Raw genomic sequence first — 13,660 nt, 5'->3', positions numbered from 1 at the left:
ATGGCCTGCACCAAGAAAACTGGCCAGATGACGTTTGAGGTGACAAAGGAAATTGCTGAGAAGATTGTAAGTCACTTTCAATTAATAATTGTAATTATTTATGTTTTTTTGTGTGATTGAGTAAACCAATAAATGTGTTCTTTACAGGATTCGTTGGAGGAGCAGGTGTCACAGGGTTCCTTTGTCGCCCATGGACGTCAGGATGTACTGACTGCTGCCATTGGGCTACCAGAACACCTTGGTCGTGTGCGTGCTGCTAGAGCTGGTGTGATGATCAAGCAATACTTTGGACCGGCTCCAAGGACCTCCCGCACGTCTTCCTCCATGGCTCCCGAAGACCTGGAGCAGCTGACGCAACAAATCAGGGACCAGCTGGAGGAGTTGATCATAGAAAAAGTGACTCGACAGCTAATGTTATCTTTCAGCTAGATGCAGTCCCAGTTTCAGTCGTAGATGCAATCACAGGGACTAGCACTGCCTCGTGAGCCTGAGGTTGGCCCTTCAGCTGCTCGTGTCACCACAAAGGAGAGTTGTGTTGATCCCTCATGGAACGATCCAGACGCGGGTGACTCAGACAAATGTGGGTTGTACATCGAAGAAAATCCTCCCCACCTGGTTGCTCGAAGAAGAGTTTATGAGGGATCCATAATTGTTCATAACATTCCTTTGTTTCATGATCAAGTTAAGGTTGGTGTTGAGGAGGTTAGAGATGCAATTGCTCCCATTCCTGTATCCACTAAAGAGGTTAAGTTAGTGGGGCAGACACTTAACACCTTCCTTGCTTGGCTGACACATCTTGTCAAGCGTTTATCAGAACAGGTATTTCAGTGTCATTAAATGATTCTTTTTTCAATTAAAGTGTTTACTGTAATTAAATTATGTTAATTAACTATGTTGGATAAATAGGGAGCTATTGGACCGGCAAAACCTGCAAATAGGTCAGATCATGATGTCGATGATCCCCTATATCTGATGACATTGACCATCCCATCGCTTTTTCTGAAGCCATTGCAGGTTATGTGGGATGCTACCGTGTTCGGGGTGTTTAATGAAGATTTCCCCTTGTACATAAAGCATGAAGATTTGTCTAAAATAGCACACGGTGGTCAATGTCTTAGCATCTCTGTTATACAGTATTGGATTCTGTAAGTCAATTTAGATTATTGTTAATTACCTAACTTATTGTTTTAAATTCATACGTAATTTACTTTGGGTTAACAACAATAGGCATATGACTGAAACAAGTATGCGAGCGGGGAATGCCGATGTGTATGGATTCCTCGAGCCACAGTCCATCCAAAGATCTCGGCAATCGCAATTTGAATCAGAAAGTTACATTAAGAACTGCATGCAGAATTCAAAACGGGGTGTGTACCTAGGAGCCTACCTGAATGGGTAAGTTAATCTGAACAAATGAATTTAAATAATGTATAATAGTATAATAGTATAATAACCTATATTTGTCTCCATTGCAGTGCATATTGGCAAATGGTTGTCATTTTGCCTAAGAAAAATGTTGTCATCTGGTTTTGTTCGTTGCATAATAGGCCAAACAACTACCTCAAAGGAATAATTAATAGGTCCGTGTTGTTTTTCAATACATTTGCATTAGCAGTAGTTGGGAACATCAATATTTTAATTGTACAATAAGCATCCATGTTTGTATTCAACAGTGCTTTGAAAGGACTTGATGATACTCCACAAAGTAAATCCAATGTTGGTACTAGGTGGATTGTTGTTAAAGTAAGTGATTTAAACAATGCTTCTACTTATATTTTAATATTGTGTAGACTAATTTGTAGTTAACGTTGAATATCTAAATTTCATAATGTATTTAGTGTAATAGAAAAAAGGAAGCACTGAGTATGAGTATTACGTCATACACTGGATGTCAACTATAATCTTTGGAAGTTTCAAGAATAATTGGGAAACGGTAATTGTTTAATTCAAACAAATTTGATTTTGTTATGATTGGTATTATATTATTAACTTATGTTTTATTTTATCATGCAGTATTTCAATGATGCTACACCATTGGAACAAGAGAGATTGAAGGCGCTTTGCATCCAGTGGGCAAAGTATTATTTGAAAGTTAGAAATGAAACTTAGGATGTTTAGACAATTTTGTAATTGAAGTATACTTGCTTTACATTTTTTACAATTCATGTCTCCTTAACATTAAATATTCTTTTAATTAATAGTTATTAATAAATTTCTCATGGAATTTTTCTGGTAAAAACTATTTCAAAAAAAAATGAAAATTATTTATGTTGTGTGGTCTGATTTAAAATTTGTAGGTTAATTTTTATGTTTATTGAAAAAATAGACAGTATATTAAAAAAAATTCCTAAAAACAACATCGGTTTTTTAAAAAAACCGATGTTAACTTCCACTAACAACATCGGTTTTTTAAAGAACTGATGTTGTTAATGGCAGTTAACATTGGTTTTTTAAAGCTTTTTTAAAAAACTGATGTCAACTGCCAACATTGGTATGAACATATATACCTTTTTTTGTGCAATTCTTATTATATAACATCTGTTATTTAAATAACCGATGTTGTAATTTTACGTTAGCATTGATTTTCAAAAACCGATGTTAATGATAATACTTTCAATGTCGTACTTTCAACATCGGTTAGTAACCGATGTTGAAAGTCCTAAATAACCGATGTTAAAAGCTTATTTTCTAGTAGTGTTTGGAGGCTAAAAGAAAAAAAAGAAAAGAAAAAAAAAGCTGGTTCCATTTACACAAACTCATAATCAAATTCATTAAACTTAAAATAAATTGGACTCTTCGTGGAATAAACATCGATCATGGTCTAGACTAGCTAGAATCCAATCCACAAACTATGCACTGAAAACACAGTTATCATCAAGATCCACCACCTTCCAGACAACGATTTCAACCCTTGTGATCCACTACAATGAAGCTTGTTATTATGATAAGAGCATACATGTTGTTTCCTGAAGTCCAAAAATACAAGACTTTTTGTCAATACTATTACCAAAAACTATCAAATTAACAAAATCATAACCTCCAAGGCTACCATAAATCATTGCATAAATTCACACCACCCCATGTTTATGATCTCGACTAGTCTCTACATAACACTTAGAGTGTGTTTATATAGAGAATTTTAACTGAGGAAAGTAATTTATCAGAGAATTTAAATTTTTGTAATCTAAATTTCATTGTTTGAATGGTTTTTATGAAGAATTTAAGTTTTTGGAATTTTAAAACACAATTTTAAACAACTAAAAATGTGAAATTTAATTTTCTTCTAAAAGGTGAGAAATTGAAATTCTCTTCTTTATAGAAAAATCTTTTAAAACGTTCGTGTATTTCCTTTATAACCTTCTCCTCTCTTCCTCTCGAAAGTTCCTGAAATCCTGTTCTCGAACTCGCGACTCTTCCCTCTTACTGAGTGTGGGCGTAGGGGGACATGTAGAACTGTATCCGCCAGTCAAGGGAGCAGTCTTTGCTATCCATCACGCGATGAAGGTGCTCACCGGCACAGAGGACCTGTGTCATGCCTTGCGCCATTGACTGAATGTTGTGGTGGAGTGTGGTGGTGTACGTCGTCGTGTCTCGGTTCCCCTGCGACTTCCCATGCTGCATCAATATTCTTCTCTTTAGGAGCACACCAACCATATTTCTTTCACCCTCATAATTTTTTTTATCCTAACACAATTTTGAAAATAAAAGAATTTCAATTGAAGTATTTAAAATTCTTAGAATTTAAAATTTCTCAGAATTTTAAATTCCCTCATCCAAGCACACTCTTAGTGGTTTTGATTTATAAAAAAGAACTAATACATTAATCATGTTGAGATTGGTTGAAACCATTATAATCTTATATCATATATATGTTTTAAGGAATCATCCCTAACCATGTAATAATTTTTGGTAAGATTTCAATGTATAACAAACCTGGAGGAGCAGAAGGCTACGACATAATCTGTCCCTGAACAAGTGAAAATACCGATTGGATCATCATAAGCATAGCTATAAGAAGTTGGGCACGCCTCTTTAAACTTCTTGGAATAAAACATGGGTTTTCAAATAGAGGGGTTCCCAAAATTCCCTCTGCAGCAATACTCATTAGTGTTGAACACATCACAGGCACTACAGCACCCAACGGTCTTGCCGCTAGCCTTAACGACAAGTTCTTTTGGGCAAGTGGCTTTGACGTTAGAGTCACACCCAACGGTGCTGCAGTTTCCCTTTCTTTTTATGGGCTTAACGACCATCAGCATGTTGAAGCCGTCAATGAGGCTAACATCATAGAAGTTTAGTGGCGCCAGTGTGAATTCTGCTAGTGATGCTGGCATTTTCCTTGAGGCTGAACATTTTAACGTTGTGCCGTATGATTAGGTTTGGCAATTTCCATTTTGTTTTGGTCGAACTTGCAACTGGTTCGGGCCCATATGCGGCCGCTCCAGCTGACCGAGAGGTGAACATGGCAGATTGGCCCAGTTTTAGGACGAAGCCACCGTCATTGAAGTTTTCTCCCAGTGTCACTGTGAATGCATGTATACATGATTTTGATGATGTCAAAAGAAGAATCAAACAAAGTTGCTTCAAAAGATAAGCATGGCTTCAAGATTAATACAAGATTGCTTCAACAAACAAAGCCTTGCTTCAAGATTAACTCAAGATCAAGCCTTGCATTAAAACGAAGTGTTTTCAAGACATGCAAGGCTCTGGTAATCGATTACCAGGCAGTGTAATCGATTACCAGAAGACAGGGTTGAGAAATAGCTGTTGAAAAAGGTTTTGAATTTGAATTTTCAACATATAATCGATTACCATATGTCTGTAATCGATTACCAGCAACGAAACTCCTGAAATTCAAATTCAAAAGTCATGACCCTTCAAATTATAACTGTGTAATCAATTACACAAACATTGTAATCGTTTACCAGTGGAGAATTTTCAAAAAATCTGCCAGCAGTCACATCTTTTCATTGGATTTATGAATGGCCATCAAAGGCCTATAAATAGGTGACTTGGGCACGAATTTTAACAGAGAGTTTTGCTTGGCAAAAATGTCTTATCCTCTCAAAAGACAATGAGAGAGATTCCAAAAGAACTTTATTGGCAAATGCCCTCTCAAAAGAAATCCTTGGCCAAACACTTGCAAAATCTATAAGGATTTTTACATGATCTTCATTGTAATATTCTTCTCTTGAAGAGAGAATTCTTCTTCCATCCTTGTTATTCAATGAGATTGGCTAAAAGACTGTGAGTCTCTTGTTGTAAAGCATCTGAACACAAGGGATGGGTTGTCCCTGTGTGGTTCAGACTTTGTAAAGGATTTTACAAAGATAGTGGAAATCTCAAGTGGGCTGCTTGAGTACTAGACGTAGGCACGGAATTTGCCGAACCAGTATAAAATCACGTTTGCATTCTCTCTTCACTTATCTTATTTATTTTGTTGCAATCAATTGTGTCTTGCATGTTTAAAGAACATTGTTAAATTGATTGTTGTTGCTTCTTCTGCATTTTAAGCCTATCCCTCTTAATATTATTGAGGCCACAAGGTCCAACAGTCACTGCCGCCACAATGTCTTCTTGCAAAAGTTTACTATGGTGAAAACTCTAGCACAATCACATGTTCTTTGCCCTGTGTCCTCACCAACAAAATTTAACGTTTTTTAGTGTTAGAAGGAAAATGACTTTTATTTTACTTTCTTTAAAAAGAACATAATACAAGTTTTAAAGAATTAGTCTTCAAGTATGTGTATCCTTCTATATATATATATATAGATAGGAGAGATCAAGTTATACTTATTTCTTTTACTTTACTTTTCCTTAAAAGAATAAGAGAGTGCATGCTTTTAAAGAATGATTTGAAATTGAGCATGTCAAAGAATGTAGAATACAATTAACATTTGAGGGTGAAAGGAGACATAAGGCTGGTCTAATGATTAAGGAATAATAAAGAGAGAAGAGAGAGGGGAGAAGTTGTGTGTTTGAATTCCCTAACATTTCTAACCAAGATTAATAAATTTTTAGCATTTGCTAATAAAAAAAATTGGGTAAAAGAAAGAATGTAGAACACAATTTAATGAATGGGCTCCAGAAATAAGGCTAGTGAAGATTTTGCTTGGTATTTTTATGAAAAAAATGACTATGTAAAGCTATTGTTACCTGATAAAATTATTGCTAAAACCAAAGTGAATGGTAAGATCGTTTGAGATGCAATGCCATCTTTGTGTGTGTTTTTCTCGGTCAAGGGATTAAGATATGTGAAGAAGGATGTGATAGCAGCTGTGAATATAAAAGAAGGCTAAAAAAGAATATGCGCGGGAAGGTGAATCAAAGCAACAAAAGGTATGCATCTAGTGAAAAGAATCGATATTATTCTTTTCCAAATACATAGCTGCAAGTTTGTGCTGAATTACATGGCCGCGCAAGACACTAACGACATCATTAACCATAAGTTACACTCATACTAACAATTTAATATTTTTTGTTTACCCTTTATCATAATTTGATAAGTACTTTTCCTTTGTTAAGATTATTTCTTCCTCCATTGAAAATTGATATTTTCTATCTGAGACGAGGAATGTTTTGCAAGCTCTACGCATCTCATGGTATCTTGCCCTCCTTATTATTGCTATGATGTTGTTCTCAAGTCTAATGTAAAGTAATGTTTGCTCCATTATATCAAATGAGGGGTTCATCACTTGATGCCACATTTCAACTGCTCTTAAGTATGTAATTGGTTTGGAATTGATCACTTGCAAAATGCCCATAAAAAATGCAACAATGATTTATAACAGTGACAATAAAAATGTATAACAAATCATAACCTGTCATTTCATTTGTTGTCATTTGGTGTTATAATCATAACCATCATAATTCATGCTTTCACCAAAAATATGAAATATGAATAAACTACAATAAAATAGACCTGCAATGAACTACAATAGGACATTACATAACCAACAAATTTATGCTATAACTATTTTTAGTAGCGATTGAGTATGTTCATAAGCTTTTTGTCTATTAAACTCACTAAATAGATTAATCACTCAAGACCAAACAAATTTTTTATATTAATCATTCATTAATCGAATTAGCCACCCCCACAAATATATTGAGCTTTCATGATTTATAATTTATTTGTCTTTAAATAAATCATGAGCGAAAATAATCCTATCCCAAGGATTATGGTTTACGCAAAAGTCACTCAGGGCTTAGAGGTTACCTTTACCTTTGTAGCATGCTTTTAAACCATGAGATTCCTTTTGCTAGCTTAGGATTTGGGATTTAGAGAGAGCTTATATCACTAATGTATTTTCACACTTCGTGTTTTTTAAGGTATGCACCTTTTTATATAGAAAACATGAGTTCTATCTTAATCATAGAATATATGATTAGATCCAATCTAATATAGTATTATATCAATCAATTAGATTATATCTAATCAATTATCTTCTAATTAAATCAAATCTTAACTTATCAAATCAAATTATATTGATCAATTATAATAATGATTAAATCATATTTAATCATTTATTTCTTATCAATTAATCAAATCATATATGATCAATTAAAATATTGATTAAATCTTATATAATCGAATATTTTTTTAGTCAATTAAATCATATTGTCTTATAGCTTGAGTTCAGATCAAATTAGATTGGTAAAAGTTATATAGTTTGGATTTTGGGTCAAATTTGACCCGACTGACATAGCTCGGGACTCTCCTAGGTTGAACCTATGGTGTGTTGGATTGCCTCATGGATAAGTTTTTTTTTTAAATGCAACTTACTCTACTCTAATCATGATAAAGGATAATAGATACTAGCTTATATATATAAATAAATTAAAATGTGAATATGTCATTCCAAATTATTAATATATATAAGTTGTAGGGAAAATATGATAAACCTGTTGGTGTTCTACTTTTCATTTAGCAACTAAATTTTTTTACTCACCTCGATTTTATTTAGTATTATTTTACTTATATATTCCTTCTTTTTTAAAAAAAATTAGGTGAGTAAAGTCATATAATCCACCAAACCATGGTGAGTTAAGTTGGATTGACCATTTTTTTTAACTCAATCGAATTGGGTTAACTAACTTTTTGACCAACTCTTAGTGGGCTAACCCAAATGAACTAGATTAGTTCACTTTGACAAGCCAGAACTTTGCAAGGAACGAAGTCCAACTCCACTGCCCAGTAGTTCATAGAGGTAACTCTCGATATTCTTGACGATGACACCATTGTTCTTTGGAATAGGTGATGCAAAACTCCTTTATAAACATCGACAATAGCTGATGCACACCATTGTTCTTTGGAATAGGTGTTGACAATCTGACGAACCTCGTCGAGAGGATTATGATCATTCTTGCATGAGCTGAACGCCAATGCAGTTGAGATTTGAGAAAGCTAGGCAGTTCTCGAATGAGCTTAAATAGGAGTTATGGATTTTCTTGTGAAGCTACAACCACACTTCATGCGCACTTTGTACCGAAAGTGCCACCACTAGTGATGAATTCGAAACGGGGTTTGTGGATTTGAAAGTGGCCTATGTTAGAGGAGGAATTGCATATAATATTTGGATGATGGAAGGAGTGGATTTATTTAAGTATATTTAATAATGATAAAAAGTAGAAAAAATGGTGCGTTTAACAAGGGAGGTATGTTTAAGCATTGTCATAATACGTTAATTAAGTGTGATAGTGATTTGAATCATACACTCTCATATGTGCATCCTACACTTCCCAATTTTGTGTACAAAGACTAAACTACCCTTAATAAAATAGTTACACCTTTCCCAACCCTAACACTTCCCTCCTTCAAAAAAACATTGAACCATAACGCCCCTTTCCCCATGATGAAAACCCCCATCAAAGGCTATAGGGATAATAAATTTAATTTATGAAGTGTAATTTTTGAAGTTTTTCCGTTCATACATTTCACATGTTTGATATTTGACAAGAGAAAATATCAAAGTATTTATGGTCAAGAAATATGCCTGAAAGAGATTGGTATAGAAGGTTAGAAATATGCATGATAGACGCATTATCACCATGTCTAGGCTGTTGAGCAAGTGCTGATCAAGTAGAGGTTGTGGACCAACAAGTTCCAGAACCAACTGTTGTCTTTCCTAGTGGCCTTAAGGACTTGTCACTGTTGACCTCATACGCTGATCATGGGGCTTGGGAAGTATGGGGTGGCATGGTAGATTACTAACAAACTTATTTAGAATTTATTTAAGTATTGAAAGGTTTATTTTTATTTTGGAAGTTATTTAGTAATTATCTATGTTCTTGTAGGAACGTGGTGATATAAAGTTAGTATCACATGGGAGAAAGTTGCAGTCAAATATTGTCCTCCATGACCAGATATTGGATGTGGTCAAGGGGTCTGATTTATTTATGTTGACTACATGTAGTTATCAAACAATAGACAAGAGACTTTTGTTTGCTTTTATAGAGAGATGGCACAAAGAAAGAAACATTTCATTTGCCCGTGAGAGAGATGTCAATAACACTAGATGATGTGGCATCGTTACTTGACATTCCCATCACTGACGCTTTTTATGATTTTGAACATATGGATAAGGAAGCGGCAAATCCTTTGCTTGTTGACTTACTTGTTGTTGAATACAAGGAGGCATTTAATGAGACCAAGATAACAAGAGGTGGACTAGTCCATTTAAGTTGACTGCAGGATGTGTATCATCAGATGTGTTAGGAAGAGAGATGGGATGAAGCAGCAAGGGCCTATTTATTTCATCTAGTTAGTTGCACCTTATTTGCTAACAAGAGTGCATCCTATGTGGAGGTGAAATTCTTAGACATTTTTTGTGACCTCAAAGGATGTGAGAGGTATTCATGGAGGCAACTGCCTTGACATATCTTTATGAGCGTACTAATGCTAGTTTTGTTGGCACAAAGCAGATTGGTGGCTATGCCACTATTCTTCAGGTAATTAGGTGTTAGGTCAATTGTTTGTTATATTATTAACAATGTCATTGATGAAATAACTATATACTTTTCTTGGAGACACAGGGATGAATTTATGAGCATTTTGTAACCATTGGTGCTAGGGACAATGTCTTTGGATATGAAGAAACCTCTCCATGTGTCAGCCGATGGACAAATAAGTCGTCTTTATCAGTAATTCATTACAAGAAACTAATTGATGAATTAACCATCAAGGGAGTGAGGTAGACTCCATATGAGAAGCATTATACTCATCGTCTATTTGAGAATATATCCTTATTCTCTGGATATATTTGTTTGGGCCTAGATGTGCACCTTCATTTGCCAGAAAAGGTTTTACGCCAGTATAGGTATCGACAAAATATTCCCCAACACCCTTTTGTGTTCACTGTTGAGATTCCCACCCCACAACAGGTTGACGATAGGTGGTTGCATTCACAGAATCACTTGATCCAGCCCACAATGCATATAGTTCAACCGACAAATTGTGATACAAGGTACTATGCATGGTTCTATAGAGTCTCGCATCCTTTTGTATAATCTAGATATTCTACTCCACCCCTTGATGCAAATATGGATATGGCACATCCTGTGGTTGTAAGTGCATATGAATTTTCTTGTATAATGTGTGTACTGGTCTAACATTTACTTGCTTAATGTGTATACTATTTTGACATTTACTTACTTCTTTGTTGTATCTATGACAGGAAACATGTTGTAGGATTGACTGACTATTGCAGCGTATGATTGATCATAGTTTGGTTGCACAAGGCACTGATGCATATTCTGTGATTGAAAAGATATTAACATTAGTGTGTGGAGTAATTGGTGATGGTCCTGTCAACACTAGTAGGGCATCGAGTGGCATCAGAGGTGGGCATGATAGAGAAGGACGTTGATAGTTATTGTAATGTATTAATGCATAGATTTTCTGTTCACTTGTTCACTTCATGTTTATGTTGAGATTGATCAGTTGTAATAATTGACTTTTATGATATTATTGTCTTTTATCATTAGTGATTGTATGAACTTATTGTACTTATCATTGGTGAATGTACGAATTTATTATTTTTATCTTTAGTGAATGTATGTATTTATTATATTTAACAGGTTATGCATATATGAATTTTGTAGGACAAGTTATGTCAATTTTTTGATAGAAATAAGTAACTACATAAAAATGGTACGTAACTAAATGAAAAAAATGAGTGCCCAATAAACATACATAACAAAAAACATAACCGATTGCAATAGAAGTAACCAAAATGTTACGTAAATCAATCATCTCCAAGGTTAACATAATCATGCCTAACAACTATTAATTGTGAAAATTGTTGTAGCCGACCAACATAAGGGGTGACCCATTGTTTTTCTGGTGGACCACAACACATTAGGCCCTAATATTGGACAATGATAAGTCAAATGTACCTACATAACATAAACATAGTCACAATTTGAAAGTATACTTTATAATATGTCGTAACTTTTAGCATAACAAATGGTTTACCCGAACAAAATGATTTTCATTAACATGACCTATGTATATGATACGATGCACGAAGCTATCTTTATGAGGTTGAGTTCTGAGAGGGAAATGATTTCCATTAACACAATGTGAAAGCTAAATTAAAAATGTTATATCTCTACATAATAAAACACTATTAAGGCATGATCAACAAGTAAAGATTACTTTTTTTGCATACTCGTCATACCATTTCCCCAACTCTTTATGCAAATCATTATGGACCAGAGGCCAAAAATCTTCACCCATACCAAGTGAAGTTGCAACTGTCTGATAGCAACAATGACCATGTGATCTTACATCAACAATGTTTGAAATGTATGGATGAAAATTTACATGGAATTGATCTAAGGTTGGTATCTTTCTCATGCATGCTGGTTGCTGGGATAATGTACTGGGTGACCTCCATGTGGATGAACTGTCATCCACAAAATGTAATGCATCGACATGTTCAAAGAAAGAAGGAAGGCTCTTCGTTGATTGTTCAAATTTACCTGCATAACCCTTTTGTGAACCTTTAGTTTTGACCTTGTCAATCGGTGGACACATAGAAGTCATATAAGGGAATACAATTTCATGAAGTTTATTTCTTTTATCACAATCTTGCTAGCTATGTCAATGTCTTTCAGACGTTGAGTTATAGCATCAAATTCTTGCTGAACAAAGAACTCTTTACTTTCATTATAGGCCCTATGTTATTGAAACTTAGTTTGATCTAGTACAAATGATCTGATTTGAAGTGGTATGCACCTAAAGCATGCCTTGCTAGTTCACTGGCACATGGCAAACCATGGGTAGATCTTAAAACACATCCATAATGAGACATGTCTACATGAACAAACTTCATTCTATCAACCTCATTTGCAATATGATTCAATGCAAACCTTGAAAAATCCACCCAGTCTCTTGTACATTTGAACATTAAATGTGTGACTGACAACATGAATGTTATGCTCAAATGAGGATCTAATTTCATTATGCTGGATAATGATCATGTTGTTCATTGCATCCCAAATTTACACAAGTTTTCCATGCTAGTCTGGAGCAACATCTTTAAGGCCCAATGGACAAACTCAACCCTACAATTAAATTTTGACACAAATGTCTGAATAAAATGAAGATTGTATACAAACGCTTATTTAATATATTAAGGGTCTCTAAGGTTAAATACTTGTTGTTGTTGTTGTGTTCCCCAAGTGTATGACTTTATTTGTCCATGCCTTTATAAATATTTCCCTGTAAGATATCAACTAAGTATCTTTCACAAACGTAACCAACTTATGCCATGGTTCACAAACAACTTCAAACTTTGTTAGGCGGTCTTCATTGTCAAACTCTGTAAGAAAATCCATAATAGTACCCTAAGCCTCCATTACTTGATCCTATGGCTTTGTGGGAGTTACATATTGTTTGCACTTTGCTTTCACATTCTTATCAATATGAAATTGTCACAATTGATTATGGGACTCAGGAAACACGATTTTTATTACATTCATCAAGGCTAGATTTCTTTCAATAACAATAACTTTTAGCAATAGATCAAATATGTGAAAAAGGCCTTTGAACCTTTCAAGTACCAAAACAAAATTATTTTCATGTTCAATTTCCAAGTAAGAAAAAGCAGAAGAAAATGTCAGCCTAGTATATGTAACACCAACAATCAAGGTTATCAAACTTGAGAGTTTATGCAGACTCGTGAGAGTTCCATAGACTCGACTCGTGGACTCAACTCGTAGACTCGTAAGAGTCTACTTCATATAAAAATAATAACAAAGTATCTATAAATAACATACTAATTAAATATTTTAACAATATAATAAAACAAAAACAATAAATCATAAAGTTCAGAATATTTAAACCAAGTCTAGTAGTAATACATTACTACTAGATAATAACTTGCAGACGTTATAGTAGTGGTAGATCATTCTCATCGAGGATTTGATGTTATTAGAGAATAAGAGTTTGATATTATTAAAGGTGAAAATTTTGTATTTGAGAATAATACACTAAATGAAGGTATGTTGAATGCTAAATAGACAACAAACAATAAAAATGACTTACATTTTGGTCTAATTTTTTTAACTTGCTAACTCGTTGAGTCGGTGATAAACTCGAGAGTCTACCAAGTTTATAGAGTTTGCTCAGAGTCTAATAAAAAAAGAGTTTACT

The 13,660-nt window shown here is 34.4% G+C and overlaps 1 pseudogene; it reads right to left on the bottom strand.

Annotated features, from left to right (window-relative positions):
* Window positions 1–2,720: 2,720 nt before the first annotated feature.
* On the bottom strand, window positions 2,721–8,242 carry LOC100783200 (pathogenesis-related thaumatin-like protein 3.5; annotated as a pseudogene).
* Window positions 8,243–13,660: the final 5,418 nt, after the last annotated feature.

The sequence above is a fragment of the Glycine max genome, chromosome 14 (assembly GCF_000004515.6).
Source record: "Glycine max cultivar Williams 82 chromosome 14, Glycine_max_v4.0, whole genome shotgun sequence".
Taxonomy (NCBI): Eukaryota; Viridiplantae; Streptophyta; class Magnoliopsida; order Fabales; family Fabaceae; genus Glycine; species Glycine max.
Note: the sequence above shows the minus strand (reverse complement) of the source record. Positions and strands in the feature narration are given on the sequence as shown.